The sequence below is a fragment of the Capsicum annuum genome, chromosome 3 (assembly GCF_002878395.1).
Source record: "Capsicum annuum cultivar UCD-10X-F1 chromosome 3, UCD10Xv1.1, whole genome shotgun sequence".
NCBI classification, from domain to species: Eukaryota; Viridiplantae; Streptophyta; class Magnoliopsida; order Solanales; family Solanaceae; genus Capsicum; species Capsicum annuum.
The window spans coordinates 101,044,070-101,070,142 of record NC_061113.1 but is presented as its reverse complement, the minus strand read 5'-3'; positions in this window follow the sequence as shown (position 1 = coordinate 101,070,142).

Below are 26,073 nucleotides of genomic sequence, written 5' to 3'. Positions count from 1 at the left end.
TAAAATCTTCCAGAAGCACACGGTGTGCGTTACTCTATTCATCCATGGGCCACTAAGATGTACCGCAATCTGTATAAGATCTATTAGTGAAGTGGGATAAAAAGAGATATTGCAGAGTTTGTAGCTAAGTGCTCTACATGTCAGCAAGTTAATATTGAGCACCAAAAACCTAGTGGGTCCATGCAGGAGTTCATTATTCCCACATGGAATTGGGAGGAAGTGAACATGGACTTTGTGATGGGTTTGCCTTTTGCTCTTCATCAGCATGATTCTATATGGGTTATTGTAGACAGGATGAACAAATTAGCTTATTTCTTGCTTTTTCATACTTCCTATTCAGCCGAGGTCTACACCAAACTCTATATCAGAGAGTTGGTTAGGTTATACGGAGTTCTAGTATCCATTATCTCAGATAGAGGTACCCAGTTTACCTCTTATTTCTTGAAAGCATTCCAAATGGGTCTTGGTAGCCAGGTTCATCTTAGTACAACCTTCCACCCTTAGGCAGATGGTCAAGCAGAAAGGACCATTCAGACTTTAGAGGATATGCTAAGAGCATGCGTTGTCGATTTTAAGGGTAGTTGGGATAACCACTTGCCTTTGATCGAGTTCGCATACAATAATAGCTATCATTTCTGTATTCAGATGGATCTATTTGAAGCTCTCTATGGTAGGAGATGTAGATCTCCAATTTGATGGTTCAAGGTAGGTGAGGCCGTAGTAGTAATGCCTGACCTAGTGTTTGATGCCTTAGAGAAGGTTCAGTTAATCAAAGAAAGACTTAGGGCTGCCCAGAGCCGACAGAAATCATATGCAGATGTGAGGGGAAAGGATCTCGAGTTTGAGATCGATGATTTTGTGTTCCTGAAAATCTCTCCCATGAAGGGGGTAAAGCGGTTTAGCAAGAAGGGAAAGCTCAGTCCCCGATATATCGGTCCTTACAGAATTCTCATCCATTTTGGAAAGGTAGCTTTTGAGCTTGAGTTGCCTTTAGATCTAGCTTCTGTACACCCAATATTACACTTCTCCTTGCTAAAGAAATGCATTGGTGACCCAGCAGTCATAGTTCCTTTAGATGATCTCTCTTTCAAAGAGGTTCTAGTCCAGATCCTTGATCATCATATTCGTAGACTGAGGAACAAAGAAGTTCCCTTAGTCAAAGTCCTTTGGCGGAATCAGTACGTAGAGAGAGCTACTTGGGAAGCAGAAGTAGATATGTGGATGAAGTATCCTCACCTCTTCTCCACAACCTCAGATCTAGCTTAAGGTAACAGTCTTTCTTAGCTTTACTCAGTTCTATGTCCAGCTATAATTATAACTTGGTATCTATTACCGTTGCATACTCAGTCATGCATTCATGAACCAATTCAGTCATGTACTCATGCATCAGATATGCATGTTCAGTATGAAAACCCAACTTATCAGTAGCTTTATTCATGTAGACATATATCTAATATGCATGTTTAGTGCGTAAACTCAGCCTATTAGTGTCTCAGCTTAATCAGTTTCATTCAAGGATGAATGTTTCCAAGGGGGAGATATTGTAATACCCCGTATTTCCATAACTTAAGATTAATTCTAAGTTCATAGTTATCCAATATAAAAAATTTTGAAATGCTCATTGTTTTTCAGTTTAGAGCCTGCCATTGCGTAGGAAATTGAATTAACTTTCCAACAATATAAAATTTGCCTAAATCTGATAACCGGGTAAAATGTTATGGCTATTTTAAATTTAAGTTGTTAAACAATGTAATTCAGGTCAGTAGCGCATCCCGGAGTAAGACAAAATGGCAATTGTCAATTTCCAGTGAGGTACCGCAATACCGATGCATCGTGCCAAAGATTGTTTTCATATTTGTCAATTTCCAGTGAGCCAACGCGATTGTACTGCATCACACCGAGCTTCTAGGTCCCATCAAGTATTCCAACGCGATTCCACCATGTTGCGCCACTAGCCATATCCCCATTTGTCATTTTCCAATGGCTTGGTGTGATAGCATCGTATCATGCCAGGTGCTTATTTCAGAAATTTCAACGGAGATTAAAAGATTTGTCCAGGGTTAAAAGGGTTTTTTTTCCCATGATTTTAACACGCCCAGATGTGGGATTTAATCCCTAAATACATCTTAAGTGATTACTCACTCAATTTATCCCCAAATTAAAAGCATTCTCTCTAAAAACTACAAACCCTAACTTCAAGAAACCAAGAGAGATCTCAAAAGATTCACCAAGAATTTCAAGAAACTGACAAATTAAGTTAGGTTAGGTGTTCATCCATGGGTTTCTTTCTCCTATAGAGTCCGCGAATCCGTTTTTAAAATACAAGATTGTTGAATTATGAACTTCCATGCTTGAATTGAATTGAATTCATGTTCATGTTATTGTTGGGTTTTAATCCATGATTAAATTACATGCTTTTATGAAGTTAATCATTGTATGTGTTGAATTACATGATCCTCATGATAAACCCTTCAATTCGCAAGTTGGTTGATGTATCCATGATGACTATTACATGCTCCCCATGTGTTTTATAAAATGCCTATGTGAACAAAATAGTGGCAATATAACTTGATAGCATGTATTTCCCATTCATGTATAAGTAGATCCATTACAAGTGTTTGATTAAATGCCTCTATGAGTGAACTATGGACAAGTAAGTATGCATTGTTATGATTTTCAAGAGTATATTATGCTTTATTTTTCATGCTATCGAGTCCTGGGGTATTTAATACCCGACAATTTAGCTGTGTACCTAGAGCCAGTGTTAGTTACAGAATCTCAGTCATGTCACGATTAATAGTACTCTCAGTCAGTTACAAACTCACTAGAACTCAGTCCATTACCGAACTCAGGAAAATTAAGTAAGCTCAGTATCAGTCCAGTCCAGTTCAGTATACTCAGTGCAGTGTCTTTCAATTGGGAGTAGGATTTAGCACCGAGTGAACCCAAGGATAGGGGCTCACCTGCCAGCAGAGGGTATGATCTCTAGAAGCAATCCTTTTGTTCTAGAACTACTTAGCCAACGTAGGTTGAGACATCAAACCTGCCAATCGAGGGTTGATGAGGTGTTTTAACCTGTAAGATGAGAGTTCCACCGTTCTCATTAGAGTACCTGTCAGATGAGGGTAACTCTTCAGTGTCTTTACCTATGGTACGGTACTGACACCCTTCCAACTGGGGTCACAGGTTGGACCCTAACTTAGCTATCTTATTTGGAGTATGCCGGTTAGATGATTACCTGCCACAGTCTTAGTTCCAGTTTTCAAAATAGAACTCAGTTCCGTTCTACAGAATCAGGACTGTCAGATACAGTCAACCAGTATCAGTAAATCAGTTATTAGTAACTTTAGATATTAGTTACTCAGTATCAGAATTCAGGACTTAACTTCAGACAAGCTTAGTCACAGTATTTATTTATATGCACATTAGTGCATACTCAGTATTTGCAGCAGTGTCAGTTATCCATGTACTCTCATGTTTAGTTACTCTATATCATACAGTCAGTTATTATTCATGCATATGAACCCCTGCATTCAGCCTTACCTTATCTAGTATACCGGTACATTCCATGTACTGATGTATACTCTTTCTTTGCGCTATGATGTCTCATTTTATAGGTTCGGACGCTCAGTTTCCTGATCGTACATTGATAGATTCAGATTCAGCCAACAGCAGTAGATTAACAGTGAGTCCTCATCATTCAAGGATATTCTTTTATCTCATTATTTCAGTAGACTCAGTATTTTAGTAGATGGAGTTAGTTGGGGATTGTTGTATCAACTGCACTTTGAGAACGTTTCAGTTAGAGGCTTTTCATACTAGTTTTCAGACAGTGTTCAGTTTTCCAAATTGTTATTTTAGTTGATACACTTTAGCAGTATTTACAGATTTTGAACCTTATGGCATTTCAACCTATTTTCTGCATTTATTACAGTATCATGTTTCAGTGCTCACAGCAGATATCAGTCACGGGTTAGCTAGTGGTCCTTCGAGGTCGTAAGCACCGTGTAGCATTTGGGGTACAGACTCGGGGCGTTACACATATCTAGGAGGCATAATATATCACTAAACATCTCATTCCTAGGAGGCATTCGTATCTAGGAGGGATAATATATCAATAAGCATCTCATATCTAGGAGGCATCTCACATCTATAGGTCATGTATATCATAACTATGAGGAGATATCATCTCTATAAGCCAATTATCATATCTAAAAGGAAATAACATCTCTAGAGGCCATTAATCATAATTCGGGGAAAGACATTATAATTTACCAAGCCACGAAGTAAACTTAATATGAAGGCTCAATAGTTTCAACTAGGTCTAACATCCACATCTAAGTCCACAAGGGCTAACATAAGTTTTAGCCTAAGATGGGTTTGAGGAACCCACTTCTAATCCTCAAACCCACTTCTAAAGTATCTATTTCAACTTATAGATGTCAAGTAATCCATAATCAACCTAAGATGGGAACTTCGTCTAGAAACAAGGGCATTTAAATCAACTCTACCTAAGTTACTATTTCAAGATCACCACAATAGCCCAAACTAGGCTATATATACTGACCATACTTCCAACACCAAAATCACATCCCACAACTAGCATCATATCAAATCCATTCTATGAATTAGCTCAATCTAGGTAGAAGACAATAGGATTCTAAAAGAATATTAAGCATTTCAACTTACGGATCAAAATCCTCAAATAAACCCCAAACTTCAATAGTCGATACTATTTCATTTTACCCATATTAAACTTAACATTCACATTCACACACAATAAATAACATGCATCATCTTATGAAGAAGAGAAGTTAGAAGCCTACCTCAAAGTCGAACCGTAAATCCTTACACCATTCACAAAAAGCTCATCTTCATTTCAAAATCCCAAAATGCCATCACACTTAATTCGGATGATAATCACGATAAAAAATGTTAATTAAGATTCCAAATCACCCATAAGACTCAATTTTGAGTTATTGTACTCTTTTAGGGTTTTAGGTCTCAAGGAGAAAGAGAAAATGGCCAAAATTGCGATATTGGTGTCTATTTATATCCCTACAATTAAATAGATGTTGCTAACGCCATCCCTTGGACTGTAATCGCCCTTGTGAGATTGCCATAGGCCACTTTCGATCACCATAGTGTGACCATGATGGTCCTTGTGTGATCGCCATACACTAGCACCAGCGAACTTGGAAAATTTTCCAAGTTCCCAACAATGTATCAGGATTCATTCGGAATTCGATTTTCATAAATAAACTATGTAACCATACTAAATTCAACGTTTCAAACGCAATGACGAAGTTAGATTTTTCATCCAAGATTGTTTTGACCAAATATGGGTCCCACACCTAAATTATTGATTTTCTAATATTTCGACCAATGGGTCAAAATGAGCTCGCGTACTTTGGAACCCAAACAGAAGGTCTACCTAGCCTAAGATTAATATTCCAAAGCTGCTGGCACAGTTAAAATTTGCATCCAAGATCGTTTTGCTAAAGTATTTGCTCGGTGGACATTTGGAGCCCTTGAAGACTTTTAAACAGGAAATTCGCTCTAAGAACTAAGCGAACTACCGGGTAATTGAACTGTCAATCCCAGCAAGTCATAAATCACTTAGGGGCAGCTATGGGAAATCCCTAACGACAAAAATAAGCAGAAATATAGAAGGGTCATTATAGTGCTTTAGTGGCTGCACCAGCTGAGGTGCACCAACTAGAGACTTGGAGTGTGGACCCCTTGGGATTCATTTAGAATCCCGAGAATGCAACCAAACTATGCTACCCTATCAATGGCGATATTGTATTTTTGAAAAAATGTCATTTTCAAAAAGTGACCCCCAAAACCAATTTCACAACTTTCTGAACCAAGGGTTGAAATGAGATTTTAAAGTCGTAAAACCACATCAACCATGCTATCAACCTAAATCTACTTTTCAAATCTGCTGGTATAGTTTGTTTTCCATTCGACCAACAAATTAATAAATATTGACCGAAGTTATCCATAAGACTTTTCAAGCCACCAAAAACCATAAATTTACATAATTCACACAAAAATTTATTGGGAACCATGTCAATTATTCTCATACTTCAGAAATACCACAACGCAACCACGGGGAGGAGTAAAATGGCTAAATCAGACAAGAATAATTATTTCACAAGAATCACCAAAAATTAGGTCGTTACATCATCCACTACTAAAAATTTAGTTCGTCCTCGAACCAAATGCAAGAGAAATACCTGAAATTGTGAACAGCTGGGGATAACTACTATGCACATCAGACTTGACCTCCTAAGTAGCCTCATCTACAGGTCGATGACTCCACTGGACCTTAACTAGTGGAATATCTCTAGAATGCAACTGTCTAACAACCCTGGTAAGAATGGAGATGGGTTCTTCAACAAAAGAGAACCTTTTATTTAACTAAAATGAGTTGCAATGAACGACATGAGACTCATTCGAAAAGTAACGCCGAAGTTTGGAAACATGAAAAATTGGATGGACAGTTGATAAATCTGGGGGCAAAGCCAACTCATAAGCCACATCACTAATAGTCCAAAAGATCTCAAAAGGTCTAATATAACCAAGGCTAAGCTTTTCCCTCTTCCCAAATCTCATAACGCCCTTCATGGGTGAAACTCGAAGAAAAACTTGATCACTAATACTAAATCTCAAGGCACAAAGTTTACAATCTGCATAGCACTTTTGCTTACTCTGAGTCGCTCGAGGTCTATCCTGAATTGTCCAAACTCTATCCAATGACTCACAAAGTAAGTCCTTACCCCAAAGTTTGATCTTAGAAGCCTCAAACTAAACAAATGGAGAGAGATAACGCCTACTATATAAAGCCTCAAAAAGAGCCATATCAATATTTGAATGGTAGCTATTATTGTACACAAACTCCGCTAAAGATAGATGTTACTCCCACTAACCACCAAAGTCCATCACATAAGCAAGGAGCATATCCTCTAAAACCTAAATAGTCTACTTCGACTGACTGGCAGTTTAGTGTTGAAAGGCTGTACTAAGATCCACCTGAGTACGCAGATCCTCCTAAAAAGTCTTCCAAAAGTGAGATATGAACACTAAACCTCGATATGAGATAATAAAAACTATCACACCATGAAGACGTACTATCTCATGAATATAGATATGGGCCAATCTCTCAGTACTGAAAGAGATGAAAATTGAAAGAAAATGAGCAGGCTTGGTCGATCGATTAATGATGACCCAAACACTATTAGAACCATGTAAAGTACGAGGTAAACTAGTCATAAAGTTGATAGTGATTCATTTCCATTTCTACTCAGGAATGGGAAACCTCTGAAGCAAACCATCAAGTCTCAAATGTTCGGCCTTCACCTACTGGCAACATAGAAAGTTCATTACATCCTATCTCATACCACCCAACCAGTAATGTTGTCTCAAATCACGATACATCTTAGTCATTCTCGAATGGGTGTAATACCTGGAATAGTGAGCCTCCCCTAAAATAAATCTAATCCAATCACCCACTCTCAGTACACAAACTCAGCCTTCAATCCTCAAAATACCATCTGAATCAAATGAGGCTTCCTTAGCCTCACCACTCAACACCTTATCCTGAATTACTCTCAAACCAACATTATCAAATTGATGAGCCTGAATCTGCTCCATCAAAGAAGACCTAGCCTCAAGGAATGCCAAAATACACCCAGGTGTTAAAATATCAAGCCTAACCATCTATTTATCCAAAGACTGAACCTCTAAGGCCAACAGTCTCTCTTGGGTCAAAAGATGCGCCAAGCTACCCATGCTAGTCGATTTTTAACTGAAGGCATCCAAAGTCATATCAGCCTTATTTGGGTGATAAAGAATAGTCAAGTCATAATCCTTAAGCAACTCAAGCCAATAGTGCTACCTTATATTAAGATCTTGCTGGGTGAAGAAATACTTAAGGCTATGATGATCAGAGAAGATCTCACAATAGACTCCATAAAAGTAGTGCCTCCACAACTTTAAATAAAATATAACCACACACAACTCTAAATCATGGCTAGCGTAACTCCTTTCATGGGGCTATAACTTACAATAAGCATACACAACCACCTTACCCTTCTACATCAACACAACATCTAAACCCAATACCTAAAGAATCATAAAAGATAGTAAAATCCACGCCCTCCTTAGGTAGAGTTAAGATCAGAGTTGATGTCAACAAATCCTTGAGCTTTTGAAATCTCACCTTACAAGCATCAGAACACTGAAAGAAAATCATTTTTTTAGTCAACTTAGTCGATGGAGCTGTAATAGATGAAAAACCCTCAACAAATCATAGATAGTAACTTGCTAAACAAATAAAACTTTGAATCTGAATGGGAAAAGTAGGCCTACACCAACCATAAACCACTGCAATCTTGATCGGATCGACCATAATACCATTCTTGGTCACCACTTAACCTAAAAAAGAGACAGACTCTGACCAAAGCTCACACTTAGAGAACTTAGCATAAAAATTCTCATCCCTCAATCTCTAGAGCATAATCCGCAAATGATCCTCATGATCAGCCTCACTTGTGGAATACACCATAATATCATTTATAAATATAATAACAGAAAAGTCAAGATACAATCAAAATACCTATTTTATCAACTCCATGAATGTGGCTGGGGAATTGGTAAAACCAAAGGACATGACTAAGAGCTCATAATGACTGTATCGAGTTTAAAAAGTTTCTTAAGAATATCTAAAGCTCTTATCCTCAATTGGTGATACCCAAATCTCAAATCAATCTTTGAAAACACTAAAGCACCCTAAAGCTGATTAAATAAATCATTAATACAAGGAAGAGGATACTTATTCTTAATCGTCACCTTGGTCAACTGTCAATAATCAATACACATATGCATAGACCCATCCTTCTTCTTTACAAACAAGATAGCCGTGCCCTAAAGTGATACACTAGGTCTAATAAATCCTTATCAAATAACTCCTGCAATTGGTCCTTCAATTTCTTCAATTTGGTTGGGGCCATCCTATAAGGAGGAATAAAATAGGCTTAGTGCTCGGCTCAACATCACTGGAAAAGTCAATATTATTATTCGAAGGCGTACTAGGAAAATTTTTAGGAAACACATCCATAAACTCATGGAAAATACAAATAGAATCCAATAAAGAGATGAAGCAAATTTAGTATAATGAATATGAGCAAATAAGACAGACATCCCCTCTCAACAAAGTGATGAGCCTAAATAAATGATATAACTTCTTGGTTTCCAAATAAAGTGCACCCTTACAAGCTATCCTTGGCATACCAGGTAAAGCTATAGTCATAGTCTTAACATAACAATCTAGGATAACATGGTAAGGATCCATCCAATCCATACCTAAGATAACGTCAAAGTCAACCATATCTAAGATAAGTAGATCCACCCAAGTCTCTCACCCAACAAAAGTCATAATATAGGATCGGTACACCTAATCCACAACTAAAGAGTCTCTTACAAGGGTAGATATATAAATAGGCATAGAAAAAGCTCACTAGAAAAAATAAAAACTCAAAGAAAAATATGCAGACACATAGGAAAAGTCAATCCCGAATCAAATAACACAGATACAGATCTAAAACAAATAGGAATGATACTTATGATAACAACATCAAAATTCTCTACCTTCGATCTAGCGAGTATAGCATAGCATAGAACACAATTACCCACTACTTCAATAGCCTCAAGACTACTACTGCAGGCACTACTACTTATACTGCATGCACCTCTAGTAGAACCTCTACCCTTCATAACTAAAATAGGAGTAGCTCTGATCACACGGTAGGGGCAGTTCTTGGACAAATGGCTAACCTCATCACACATATAGCAAACTCTATGACTTGAGTTAATAGGAGCCAGTGTGGTTGGGATATAATGACCACCTAAAGCTACTGAACCAGAAAGCCCACTACCTAAACCCTACAAGGATGCCTACATAGGCCTACCATGATACCCACAGAAACCTCTCAAATCCCTAGCTCAAGAAGTGTGACCTCTAAACTCGCCTTGATGACACCTGTTGGTGCCTGCCTGAGATGCTTAAACAATAGACTCAGTCATCTTAGCATGTTTCACTATACTCTAAAATAATGCTCCATACATAATCATTTAAGTCATAGCTATTTTAAAAGAAACATCCAACCCTTTTACAAACTTTTAAACCTTCTCAAATTTAATAGAAATGTTGGCATAAGAATTTCTAGATAAGGCATAGAGGCGTGTCTCACACTCGTCCAAAGTCATAAAGCCTACTCCTGGTGATCAAACTAAAATCTCATCCAATACATTAGACTATAAGGAAAGAATGAAAAAAGACTCTAAAAATTAATCCCAATACATCTTAGAAAAATCAAGAGGTCTACGGCCAACAAGGGACCTACAATAATCTTTAGCGATATTTCTCAACTGATAAGTAGTATACATAATATCATGCGACTCCAGTGAACCAAGGTTATATAAACTCTCACGATAATCAATCAAGAACTTATATGCATCCTTGTCCACTATACCACTGAACATAGGTGGCCCCAAATAGGTGAATTGCTCAAACCTCTTTTGATCCTCATAATATCACTGTACTCATAATAAAAGAAAGAACGGTGAATTTGGCCTTCTGAGATCCCACCTGAGGAGGTAATATAGATGAAGGTTGAACTCCTAATCTTAAAATACCATACTCAGATGTAGGTGCCGAAGAAGAAACAACAGTCAAAGTTTGTGGAGTACCAAAAGCAGACATATGTACTACTGGAGGATCCCTACTTGAAACTAGAGAAAAACCATAAGAAGACTGTGGCACAGATGGAGATATAATACTTAGAGTTAGAGGAACACTAAAAGCATAATGTGCTATGATTTCATTGCACTTTTGATGCCTAACATGATGAAAATATACAAGTTACTTAGGTCTTTTTGTTAGATATGATGTGTTTTGTGTTATGTTTTGTAGAAAACTAGGTTTTGGAGTTGGAAAGGAGAAAAACTATGAAAATTAAAAATTTTGGACACCTACATGGGTACCTATGACCTATAGGTACTACCTATATGGAGTAGGTGTTAGAATACGTGCCATAAAGTTGAAGTCCAGAGATTCAAAAGCTAAAGATTTTTTGCCTGCCACTACGTTGGACTACCTATGGGTCATCGATAGTACCTATGCCCTGTAGGTGTCAGAAGTCATATAGTTACTGAGATATTTTATAGTATTTTAGACACTAGCACCTATGTAGGACCACCAACGGTCCGCAGGTGGCACTTACGGCCCGTAAGTGGCCACCGACTTTGTTTTTTCTCTTTTGTTTAGTATTGGTTTCCTTGTGTTCTATAAATACCCTGTTGACATTTTAAGCTAGTGTATCGCTCTTTTTACTTACAAACATATATTTGATTTTAATATTTAATTTTGATCTTGGGATTGTTTTGTTCTTGATTTTGGTTGATTATTCAATTTAAGACTTTAGATTTTATTTGTTAATTGTTGTGATATTGACTTAATTCCTTTAATTATGAATTTTATTAATTATCTCACAATAATGAGCGGTTAATTTCCTTAGCTAGGGTTGTGGGAACCTTGGTGGATTAATAAAGAAGGGAAGTGTTCAATACTTCTAGATTATTGTTGTTGTATTCTTTGCGCTTCTTAATTCTTAATGGTTGAAAATGTTAGGATCTAGCCTATATTCACTACAAACCTAAGAGGGAGGTATAGATTGGGAAAATGAGACCATAACAATGATTTAAAGTTCATTATCGATATAAGCTAATCATATTTATCTATTTAAGATAATTATCTTTATCTAATCAACTTTAGACCAAGAGGAGATAGTTGAAATTGGAGTCTAACACAATAGTTAGTAATGTGACACTCTGACACTAAGAAGAGATGTGAGATTCACCAAAGTGTGTCGAGATCCTATTGGTGAAACATAACTTGCCAGATCTATATTCACAGTAGTTTAATAGTTGGATTGAGAATGATAAACCTACAAAGTAAGAAGCCAGAGGAATACAAGCCTAATGTTCATTTGTGATTGTTTACAACTAAAAGCATCTAGTTTTGTAACTTTTACTATTCACATTAAAATCCCTCATTTTCTTTCTGCAATGCCTGATGATTTAGCAATCTAGAGAGATAGTTTCACGTATTCCCTATGGTTTTGACCACAACCTGAGTTGGGTTACTGTATTTTGCATTGACTTATTTATCTTCAATTGGAGGTGTTGCTTTGGGCGATATAAATTTTTGCATTGTTGCCTAGGAATTCAGTGTGATTATTGATCAAAGTTATTAAAGTTTTTTGTTTTTTATTTTAGTTGGGTATAAGTAGGTATTTTCCTAGCATAAGGAGTAGAGGCAATCCCGTACTCCCAATTAATCCTGAACCAAAAAGAATTCTACAGCCAAATCTTAGAATGACTAAACACGTATGTAAAGATGAGCTTAAAGAGGTTTGAAATAACCTAAATGATTTACCTTCCCCTCCTACAAAAGATGTTCAATACATTATTGATCAAAGAATAGATAAATTATTGGCAGAAATAGCTGATAACTAGAGGAGGGAAGCAGAAGCTCATAGGGTAGCTCAGGAGGTAGAGTTGGTGAAATAGCAACTAGGAGTTAATCGTCGAGTAGTCCTTGGTGAAAATTAAGATTGATATAGAAGAGGTAGAGCTTAAGTAATCCCATCCTATCAGTACTTATGACTATATATGATCTAGAGGAGGACTTGGGATATATTGAGCCTACGAAGGAAGGAGCTATCATTCCTCCTATTTTGCCACCGGGTGTAAAGTTTGACATTACTAGTGCTATGATCCAGCTCTTGAATCTGAAAGGTGTATTTCCAGGACTGTCGTCAGATGATTCAAATATGCACCTTGCAAACTTCATTGGGATTTACACTTCATACATTATACCTGGGGTAAATCAGAAAGCACTGAGACTTAGGTTATTTCTTTTCTCTCTAAAATATAGAGCTATATTACGGCTAAGGAAACTTTCTCAAGGATCAATCACTATTTGGAATGAGTTTTAGAGATAATTCTTAGATCATTTCTTTCCACCATCTAGAATGCTTAAGTTAAAGGAAGTGATATATATTTTTAGGCAGTTACACTCTGAGTCAATGTATGAGGCATGGTTCTAATTCAAAAAAAAGTTGATGATGGTGCATAACCATAGGATTTTGGGGCAGATCTTTCTTGATAGCTTCTATAGAGCCCTTAAAACTAGTTTAAGAGCTATGTTAGACATTATTACTAGTGGAGTATTCAGGCATCTACATTGGGAGGTAGCATCAGATATCTTAGACCAGATCTCTCTCACCAATAGAGGATGGATTACTCAAGAGATGGAGATCAAAGATGACATATATTTTATTGGTGATTCCAACAAGCATAGAGTTTTTGATGACATAATCGCATAAGAAGTTGCTCAGCTAAGGATAAAGGTTTGGCTATTGACAAAAAAGTTCATGATGATGAAGTCTAAGAAGGTGAATGCAGTAGGTTCATAGGATAGGGCCTCTAATTTTATGATTCTGATTTAGAAGAAGAGGCAAAATACCTAGATTGAGAGTTAGCGAGTTTTCTAGCCAAGGGGCAAGGAAACCAAGGTCGAAACTATTATGGGGATAGGTATAGAGATAAGAGTAGAGAGTGAGATAGTGACTAGATATAAAAGGATGATTACAAGGAGAAGGGGGATGTGTATATTTTACTAGGTAGCCATGACACTAAGTCAAGGATGGAAACCTTGTTATCCAAGCTAGTATTGGGTCAGAAAAATTCAAAAAATTGCCTTAAGAAGATTAAGGTAGATATTTCAGGGTTGACTCAGAAGGTAGAGTCGCATGACACTATGAAAAGTAATTAGACTATCAGTTTGGACAAATGTATGCAACTTTAAATCAAAGGCAGCAAGGCATCCTTCTAAGCAACATAATTTAGAATCCTTAAAATGATAGTCATTATCTAGCCATCACTACCTATGGTGGTAAGAAAACTTTTGATCCCCCTATGTTTAATATTGATGAGTTAAGGAATAATAGTGTTGTAGTTGATGAGACACCTGAAGCAGAGTCAAAAAGGCCACATGTGTTGATTATGATGTTGAGAAAGATAAAGGTAAGGGAAAGTTCGATAAGCCTACAGTGAAGAAAATTCCACGACCTCTCTCATCTTTTCCTTAGAGTTGAAGTAGAAGAAGGAATCAGAGGAGTTCAAGAAGTTCATTGCCATGCTGAAAGAGTTGAGCTTGAACATCCCTCTTCTTAAGTAGATGCTTGGGCACGCCAAGTTTATGAAGGAGTTGGTGATGAAGAAGAGAGATGTTAGTTTTGAGGATGTTTGTGGGTTGCATTATTATAGTGAGATCACTTCACGATCTCTGGCGGATAAGAAGAAAGACCTCGGAGCTTTCACTATTTCATGTGCTATTGGGCCCTTCAACTTTAAATGTGCTTTATGTGACTTAGAAATAGGTATCAATTTAATGTCACTGGTAGTGTACAATCAGTTAGGGTTAGGGGCACCCAAACCAACATTTATGAGGTTATTAATGGTCATTTTTATAGTGAAAAGGTCAGTTAGTACTCTATGAAATGTATTGGTGAAGGTGGCATCATTCATATTTCTAGCTAAATTTGTAATTCTAGCCTGTGAAATGGACTTCTAAGATGAAACACCTTGGCTTTGGACCCTTAGAAAATCGCCTAAGTTGGAGTTTGTGGTCTACAAATAACTAAGAGGTACTACTTTTATGATAAGGTTTGGGTCAGGTGACCTAGTCATATGTCATCTGATGTTGGGTGGTATTGGGTGGTTGAGTTTTTAGAATAGGTATGACTAGGTGGGTATGAGTTGTATGGTTGGTGATGGGTGATTGGGTTGGGTTTTCCTTCAATTAATCTAAAACTTAGTAACTTAACCTAGATCTGAGTATGAGTAGCTCACCATAAGTTGTGAGGATTGGGTACGAGTCGTATGGTCCAACTCATATGCTGGACAGTGTTCAACCCCTCATGATTCTATTATGGGTATGGGTTAAGGGTACTAATCATATGCTTGGGTATGAGTTTGCCTTGGTAGTCATATGATGGACAGTGTTAGGGGTATAAGGGATTCCTAGGGTATAAGTGGTAGGTACTACTCATATGGTAGGGTACAATTGGAGGGTTTGGTCATACCTTCCAGCGAGAAAATTTTACAGTTTAAGTTGAGGGTATTTTGGACATTTCCCTTTATAATTTCTTGGGACCTCATGACTTAAATCACCTTTTTGGGGATTTATTAACCTATTTGCAATCAATCAAACACTCTAAACTCTCTCTAATCTCTCTTAAGGCTTTTAGGTCAAGGAAGGCTAGGGTTTCTTCAACACAATGAATTTGGGGCCTAAGAGGGTGGTTTCTTATCATCTTCTTCACTATCTAAGCCTTGTTACTCCACTATCATTGTTAGTTCTAATTAAAGGCATATTTTATGAATTTTTCTCAAGGAAAAAATTTTGATAATGGTTGAGTTTTGAATTATACTTTTGGGATTTTGGTTATAATGGTTGGTTATGGCTTTCCTATGTTTTTTTACTTTTGGTTTTCATAACATAATGGTGGTTTGAACGTGTGGTTGCATGGGAATGGTTAATTGGTGCTTGGTTTTGGCTTTGGAAACTATATACCCTAATATGTTTGATAAAATTCCTATGAGAATGCTTTTGCTACATAGTTGAACTTTTAATGAAACTGTTGCATGGTTTAACTTGGTAATGGAACTTAACTTGGTTTGGATGGTTTTAGATGGTTAAATGGTAAGGTCTTGGTGGTCATAGTTGGGTTTAAATTAAAGCCTTGTGGGGTACAAGGAAGTTCCCTGAGAAAACAAGATAATGAACTACTTGTGGGGAACATAAGAATCCCCCAAGTAAACTTAATCATTATGTAATCTATGGGTACATGGGAATCTCTTTTGCTTATTTAAAAGGTTGGATAAGGACATTGCTTGCAAGTAATAGTCGATATGACGATTGCACTACTTATAGCCTTGGTTAATAATAAATGGAATAATGGTTTGGTTGTGTACTAATGGTTTTAATTGGGAAATAATGGCGAGGTGTGATAGCTAACCATGAAGGTGTAAGTCCAATGGTTGAACACTGGAAATTCATGTTTGCTAACATGAGGAATGGTCATGCCAACCATTGATGACACTTATGGGGTACACGAGAATCCCCTAAGTTACACTTGTATATATGTATCATGGAGAGCAAAGGATACATAGGAATCCCCTACTCCTATGTTATCTCTAATTCATGCGGCTACACACATCGAGGCCCATTTAGTGGGTAACACTGGACCTCTATAGCCCATGGGTGGTTCTAGGATAGTTAATCTAGACATACCCAGGTTAATGGTTTTAAAGGCATGTTAAACCCGGTTCCCTTTCCCGGCATGGATATATATATATATATATATGGTTATCCTGAGTGTATGCTAGCATTCACTCGCTAACCCATCTTCGGGTGCTGTATCCCTATTCGATATAGGAATAAGAAATTATATTCCTCCTGCTTAGTGATCGAATTCTAGATAGGCTGTTGGATTAAAGTGGTGATCTTCCATATTTTGAAAGGCTCCATTTAATGTCATGGATGTCTTTAAATACTTTGATCATTTTATAGACTATGGTTTTAGCTATGGTCGGGGACATGTCCCGACCAAATATTGTCTTACTTTTGGTTAGAGACTTTGTGGAACTACTATAGGTTGGTATATGTAGTGTCGGTATTGGTGTCATCCTTGGCATTAGTATTGGTATTATGGCTAGTACTGTTTGACTGTATTTATGATTGTTCCATTCTATTATGTTATGTTATGAACATGAACTTGGTTATTATTTTGGTTTGGTTATGGTTGTTGGTTGGCATCGAGTGGTTGGGCTTGTTTGGGTTGGTCCCATTCGTGAACCTAATCCTAAAGTCTGTGTTGTTAAACATGCTATCTTGTTATATGTTCGGTATTCATCCGACTTAGGGAATGTGTTTGGAGGTTGGGTTAGGTAATGGGGGTGGTTTTTGGTCCTGATTGGACTTGGGATGCCCATTACGATAAGGCCTTGGTTTAGGTAGTGTCACAAGCCCTTATTATCTTGGGTCGACCCTTCCTTGCTATGGGTAGGGCATTGATTGATAGGGAGTTAAGACAGATAAAGTTTAGACTGAATTATGACCAAGTGATCTTTGATGTGTGTCAGTCGATGCGGCAGCTAGATGATATATAAGTAGTGTGTGTGATAGACACTCTTGATGATAATGATGTTGCAGAGAATATGCCCATTAAAGAAAGGCTTAGGGTTGAGAGGTTAGCAATACTCATTACGAATTTTGACAGCGATGGCATCGATGAATATGAAAAGATGGTTAGGCATTGCATTGGAGAGGTTCTTATAATTATGCTCTGAAAAAACATGATCTTGATTTGAAGAACAAAACCACTCCTCCTGCTTGACCATCAATTGAAGAGCCATCCGTTTTGTAATTGAAGACCTTTCCATCTCATATATGGTATGTATAATTGTGGGGTAACAATACCTTACCGATTTTTATTGTAACATATTTGGCAGAATTATAGGTTGAAGCATCATTATTAGTAGTGCAGAGGTTCAAGAAGGACACTAGATGGACCATAGCAGATATTGTAGGGATTCCACCTGGTATTTACACGTATAAGATACAACTTGAACCAGATTGTATTCCTAATATCAAGCATTAGCAGTAATTAAATCCTCTTATGCAGAAGGTTGTAAGGAAAGAAATCATCAAGTCGTTAGATGCTGAAGTGGTTTACCCCATTATAGACAACAAGTAGGTCCACTAGGTTAAATGTGTGCCTAAGAAGTGTGGAATCACAGTGGTTCCCAATGAGAAGAATGAACTTGTGACAATGAGATTGGTTAACGGTTAGAGAGTTTCCATGGATAATAGAAAGCTGAATACTTGGACCCAAAAGTACCATTTCTGCATGCCATTCATGGACCAAATGCTCAATAGACTAATAGGCAGGGGTTGGTATTGTTTTCTTGATAGGTACTTGGGGTACCATTAGATTACTATTTCTCCCGAGGACCAAGAAAAGATGACTTTTACTTGCCCCTATAGGACTTTTGCATTCAAGAGAATACCATTTGAATTATGCAACACTTCTGCCACTTTTCAGCGATACATGATGTCTGTTTTTCTGATATGGTGGAGGACACGATTGAGGTATTCATGGATGATTTTTTCGGTTATTGAGGACTCATTTAATGATTACTTAGTCTATCTGGACAATACACTGCAGAGATGTGAAGAGTGTAATCTAGTATTGAATTAGGAAAAGTGTCCTTTTATGGTAAAAGAAGGTATTGTTCTCAGGCACAAGATCTCACAATGGGGTATTGAGGTATATAAAGCGAAGATTGGGGTAATCAAAAAGTTTCCACCACCAGACTCAGTGAAAGGTATTTGAAGTTTTTTGGGTCATGCTAGTTTTTACAGGAGATTCATCAAGGACTTCTTAAAGATTGCTAATCCTTTATGCAAACTTTTAGAGAAAGAGGTGAAATTTGTATTTGATAATTCATGTTAAGGCCTTTGAGTGCCTAAATGAGCGGTTGGTGTCACGACCCAAACCAGGTCCTCTCCGTGATGGGTATCTCAAGTCCATCAAGGACTGGACACCACCTCCTTAATCCAACCTCAAGAGTACAATAATAATCATAATAAAAATATAGAAGACAACTAAACAGAGATAAGAAGATGAACTCAATGGCACTAAGAGTCAAAACAATAACCAACCAACCTACATTTGTCCATAATAGAGTCTAAAACCAGAATACTATATAGGTCAGGACATGCCCAAGACCATGACCAAAAGAATCCAAAAAATACTAAGTCAAGATAAAAGAATAAGGAAATTATAAGGCCTTTCAAAGGATGGAGGCTCGCCACTTCACGACTGCTCGACGGACGTTCTATTCCACCTAACACTGCACAAGGGTAAATAAGTGTCTTCAGACCCTACATTATGAAATAATGCAGCATCATAGGATAGTTAGCAGGGTGAGCGCTAGTATGAAACTCACGGAAGGGATTAAATAATGCCACAATCAAATCAGTCCAAAACCATCCAAAAACCATATGCACACACACACACACACACACACACATATATATATATATATAAGATGTTGGGATAGGGGACAAGGTTTAAGAATGATATTTAAAACCATTAACCTATATTGTGTATCTCTAACCATCCTAAGGGCACCCATGGGCTATATGGGTTAAGATCCTCCTGCTAAAAGGGCCCCAGTGCGTGTTAGCCGCACCAACTAGAGAAATCTAAGAAAGGGCCAAAGAAACCGAGGCTCTAACCATTCCAAAATATATATAATATATGAACTATGCACATAATCATAAAAACCCTACCCCAGCAAATTTGGTTTCCAGTATTGGTCCTCCTACCCCTGGGATCTCCACCTTCCATGACGAGCTGCACAACCTCTTTTAAGCCTAAATTAAAATCATTTAGCATATCATTCCAACCATTAACTCGGGAGTCATTCATTAAGGCATTAACCACTTGGTATCGTCATACCAATATGCTTTCAAGCTAAATCACATATGCCAAATCAATTCACACAACAACATTGACTCCCTAAGTTCCATTGAAATCCTATACATGGCCACCAAGGCCTTTCAAAACCAATTTAAATAACCATTTATCCATTAATAAAATGCAATGAGTTTAAAAACAAGTTAAACCATGCAATTTTCCATAATTTAAATCAAATTCATTAAGTGGGTTAAGGTTTATACAATTCCAAGCCAAAATTGAACAAATTTGGGGAAACCCATATTTCCCATTCCAACCTTTTAATTAAAGTACCAATTCAATCCCAAAAATACCAATTTAAAGCAATGATAATTAATTCAATTCATGGGACAAGTAATTAAATCAATAGCAACCAAAACCCCTTAACCTAATTTCAAAACCCACAATTTAAATCACATGGAAATTCATCAAATAAATGCCACAATGTAAAATTAAAGTTTGAAAAAGAGAAACATGCCTGAAACACACAAGAATTTGTAATCATTGCAGTTTGGATCCCAGATGATGAATGCACAGTGGAACCCTTAAATGTTCTTGGGTTTTGTGTTTGAGAGTGAAATAGAGCGATTTGATCTTTGAAAACTGATGGGAATGGGACTATTTTATGTTTAAAAGTTGTGGAAAAGGTGAAAAGATCAAAAGCCTCTCATCCTAAGTGAATAAAAAAACTGTACGAAAATTATGCCTTGGCGTGGCACACCAATATTGAGGAGGTTATCCTCCGTGCCACACCAATATCATGGAGGGTAACCTCTGTGACAGCGAAACACAGAGGCTCACTACCTCATTGTTCCAAAATTTCCCCGAACCCTTTTCAAAAATTCCAAACCTTCTCAAACACCCTTTTAACATCCCTAAATACAATTCAAGTGAAAATTGATATTTCAAACACGAGAAGGTCAAAAATAAAATGATGGAAATTTTAAGGGTCTTACAAGTCTTAAATTATCGCCCCTTAGGATCATTCATCCCCGAATGATGAGTTAGGACACTTTTATCATGAGAATAGAAAGAATAAACCAGAATTAAATGACAAACCAAGAAAATAAAACTCATACCTTAAGCGCTTTCACCCAACCTGGGGAACAAGAATGAATATTTGGACTTCATTCCTCTTCAACTTCCCAAGTAGCTTCTTCCAACTTTTGATTCCGCCAAAGGACCTTCACTGAAGTTACATCCTTGGTTCTCAATATATGAACTTGCCTATCCAATATCTCAATTGGGACTCCTCATAAGACAAGGAATCCATAATACTAACATCCTCAATAGGTATTATTAAGGAAGGATCACCCACACACACATGAAACACAAAATGAATAGAACCTAATCTCGCAGGCAAGTACAATTCATATGCAACGTTCCCAACTCTACTTACAATATTATATGGACCTATGTAATGAGACTGATCTTTCACTTCTTCCCAAATCTTATAACTCCTTTCAAATAAGATAGCTATAAGAATACCCGATCATTCACTTTGAACTCCAACTTTATTTGCCTCACATATGCATAAGGATTTTGGCGACTTTGAGCAGTCTTAAGTCTTTCTCTAATAACTTTTACCCTCTCCATGGCTTAGTGAATCAAGTTAGGACCAAACTACCTAGTCTCACCAACTTCAAACCATCCAATAAGAGACCTATACCTCCTAACATAAAGAGCCTCAAAAGAAACCATCTAAATGCACGAATGATAACCACTATTATACGCAAACTCAATAAGAGGCAAATGGTCAACCCAACTTTCCTTAAAATCAATCACACAGGCCCTTAGAATATACTCTAAGTTCTGAATTGTATGCTCTGCTTGTCCATTCGTTTGAGGGTGGAAAGCAGTGCTAAGGTTCACCTGTGTACCCAAGCCTCTCTGAAATGAATGCCAAAAGTGAGATGAAAACTGTGTACCTCTATATGGTATAGTGGAAACTGACGAACCATGCAGCTTTACAATCTTCTAAATGAATAATATGGCATAATCCTCTCCTGGGTAGTTAGTCCTCACAAGCAAGAAATAAGCGGACTTAGTCATTCTATCCACAATTACCTAAATTGAATCATACTAATTCTAAGACCACAGAAGACCAGTAATAAAGTCTATATTGATCATCTCCCACTTCCATATAGGCAACTCTATCTCTTGAGACAAGCCACCAGGCCTTAAGTGATTAACTCTAACTTGCTGACAAACCATACAATTGGCCACAAAATTTGTTACATCCCTCTTCATATTGTTCCACTAGTAGATTTCCTTCAAGTCATGGTAAATTTTAGTCAAACTCAGATGAACTGCATATCGGGACTCATGAGCCTTAGTCAGAGTCCTTTCCTATAGCCCATCAACATTAGTAACATTCAACTAACCTTAGTACCTCAGAATACTATCTCCCCTAATCTCAAAAGCCATACCCTTTTGTTGACCCACATTATTCTTAATCTACATAAGAATGGGATACAAATCCTACTTTTCCAAAACCTCAGCACCAAGAGATGATTTCACTACTTCTTGAATAATGACTCCTCCATCCTCAAAATCCAAAAGGCGAACTCCTAAGTTAGCCAATCTGTGAATGTCCTTCACTAATCCTCTTTTCTCTTCATCAACATGGGATAAGCTCCCCATAGATAACTTGCTAAGATAATCATCAACAACATTAGGTTTACCTGGTTCGTAGTGAAAACTCATATCATAATCCTTGAGAAATTCAAACCACCTACTTTGCCTGAGATTCAACTTCTTCTTAGTGAACACATACTTCAAGCTCTTATGATCTGAATAGATATTCACATGCACCCCATATAGATAATGGTGCCAAATCTTCAAAGCAAAAGCTACTCCCGCCAACTCCAGATCATGGGTTGGATAATTCCTTTCATGAACCTTAAGCTGCCTAGAAGCATAGGCCACAACCTTACCATGTTGCATCAACACAGAACCCAGTCCTAATCAAAATAAATCACAAACATAACAAAACCATTAGTGCCCTCGTGTAGGGTTAAAACTGGTACAAAATTCAGCTTATCCTTTAACTTCTCAAAGCTACCCTCAAAAGCATCGAACCACAAAAATCTAACCTTCTTTTGAGTCAATATTATCAATAGAGCAACAATAGAAGAGAAACTTTCCACAAACCTCCTATAATACTCGGCCAAGCCCAAGAAACTCCTTATATCGGTTGGAGTTGTAGGTCTAGGCCATTTCTTAACTTCCTCAACCTTGCGGATCCACCATGACCCCCTTACTAGAAATAACATGACTAAGAAAAGTTACAACATTCAACCAAAGCTCGCACTTAGAAAGCTTAGCATACAACTTCTGATCCTTAAGCGTCTGCAACACAATTCGGAGGTTATTGGCATGATCCTTCGCACTCTTAGAAACACCAAGATATCATCAATAAATACTATAATAAACAAGTATTAAAACTGCCTGAAAACTCTATTCATAAGATCCATGAACGCAGCTAGAGCATTAGTCAACTCAAACAACATAACTAAAAACTCATAGTGATCATACCAGATTTGGAAAGCAGTCTTGGGAATATTTCCCTAATTTTTAATTAATTATAGCCCGAAAGAAGGTCAATATTAAAGAAGCATCTAGACCTTGAAGGTGGTTGAAAAGATCATGAATTCTAAGAAGAGGTTACTTATTCTTCAATGTCACCTTATTCAATTAACGGTAATCTATACATATCTGAAGAGACCTATCTTTCTTATCCACGAAAAGTACATGATCACCCCATGGGGAAACACTAGGACGAATGAACCCTTTGTCATGAAGATCTTTTAATTGCTCCTTAAGATCCTTTAATTCAACCAGAAACATTCTATACAGAGGAATAGAAATAGGACAAGTGTATAGTAGAAGATTAATCCCAAAATTTATTTCTCTATCGGGAGAAAATCTAGGAAGATCATCAAGAAGCATTCAAGAAATTCACTAACCATGGGGATAGAATGTAAAGAAAAACTTTCATAGTCAGAATCCTTAACCCCAACTAGATGATATAGACAACCTTTTGAGATTAATTTCTAAGCTCTAAGATAGGAAATAAACCTCCCTTTAAGAATTAAAGAACTTCCTTCCCATTCTAATACCAGTTTATTGGGGAAATGAAAATTGACCTTTTAGGTCCTATAATCTAGAGAAGCATAGAATGAATGAAGCTAATCCATTCCCAAGAAAACATCAACAACTACCATCTCAACTCTATCAAATCTACTAATGTCTCCTTATGGAAGATAGACACCACACAACCCCTATAGATGTTGTAGCCACAAAAGAATCACCCATTGGGGTAGACACAGAAAAGGGGTCAAAAATACTTTTGGGACTAAAACTAAAATGCACAGCCACATAAGGGGTCACATAAGAAAGGGTAGAACTCAGATCAAGCAGACATTATAAACCATAAGAGAAGATTTGTAATATATTAGTAACAACATCATAAAATACATCAAATTCATTAAGGGTGGCAAGATCATAGAGACGACTCCGTCCAGTATTGGTATCGTAAGTATAGCCCTTTGGCACAGGAGCTGAAGATGTGGAAATCAAAGCTTTATTAGATCTAATAGAAACCTTGCAGAAGGAAAATCCTAATGCATGTGACCAAGATGACTATAATATAATAACTATTCCTCCCCTTTTGAAAATAACCACGATGAAGATGCCCGCAAAAATAACATAGAGGATAAGGTGGGGCTAGCTGAGCTCCACTAGCCTGAGACTAGGCACCCGGTGCCTTAAGACCACCACTAGTTTGAGAACGATAATTGGTCGAAGGATTGGGATAAGGAGCACTATTAGTCGAATAAGAATTTCCTGTGTTATTCTTTTTGGTCCACTATCTGTAGTCTCTCCCAGTATTCTGCTGACCCTCACTCTGCTCTGAATACCTAAACTTCTTACTCTACCTCATCCCAATCTTTTCTTATTTCTTTATTTCTTCCTCAACCTGCTGTATATAAACCACAAGTCTACATATATCCATGTCATTTTTTAACATTGTAGCCTTATACTCCAATACCAAGTCTTGAGATAACGTAGAAATTTTTTTTCTCATTTTTGCCCTCATAGAAGACCCCAACTCTGAAGTATTACGAGACAAATACTAAAATTTTAGGGCATACTCTTTAACACTCATCTTTCCTTACTTCAGATTCACAAACTCCTCAACCTTAGCTTTTCTTAACTCCTGAGGAGAAAAATGATTAAGGAAAGCCCCTGAAAACTCATCCCAGCCAGCCAAATCAGGATCACTACCTCTTAAATATTCCTACCCCTCATACCACTGATAAGATACATCTTTAAGTTGATATGAAGCAAATTTTACACCCTCAGAATCAGTAGCATGCATAACCATAAATATTTTCTCCATTTCATCAACAAATCCTTGAGGAACCTCCACAACCTTAGAGCCTACAAAGGTTGGGGAATTCAACCTCATAAACTGGCCAACTACAGTGGCCTTAAATGAAGGAGCAATAGAACCATCATGATCTAATTGATGAGACTGAGATGTCACCATCTGAGTAAGCATATAAATAGACCGATGAAATTCAACATTGGAGATGTCCCCCTGAGCCGGCTAATCAAAAGAATCACAACCCCAAAAATCTTGAGATAGACTAGTAGGGACAGGTGGAACTCCATATAGAGAAACACAAATAAGAGAAGGTACCTTAGATCGGGTTTGCACTCTATACACAAGGTGAGTCCCCTCGACATTATCCTTAGGTAGGTCAGAGTTCCCAGTAGAGTCTCTATAAATATCAGATCTTTGGGGAGGCATGATCTAAAATACGAGAAAGCAAGGAGTTAGAGAATTTTTATAACACTAGAACCTATATCCCAAAAATAGACCACAAGAAAAGGAAATATTCCTAAAACCCTTGTAGCCTCCTCCCTATAAGTGTGGTACGCTACATACCCATAAAAAAGACTCTACTCGACTTGATTTAGTGGACACCTAACGACTCTAAATTATGCTCTAATACCAAGCTTATCATTACCGTAACGGGGCCTGGCTATGATGGGTATCTCAAGTCTACCAAGGACGGAGACCACCCCCTCAACCCAACCTCAAAAGGATAATAATAATCATAATAATAATGTGGAGGCTAATTAAACAGAGATAAGAAGGTGAATAAATAACTCAATGTCACTAAAAGTCAAAACAATAACCACCAACCCATATTTGTCCACAATACCCTCTAAAATTAGAATACTACGCAAGTCGGCACATGCCCCCAACCATGACCAAACAAATCCAAAAATACTTAGTCAAAATAAAAGAATATAAAAATGATAAGGCTTTTTAAAGGATAGAGGCTTACCACATCATGGCTACTCAACAAATATGCTAATCTACCTAACACTGCACAGGGGT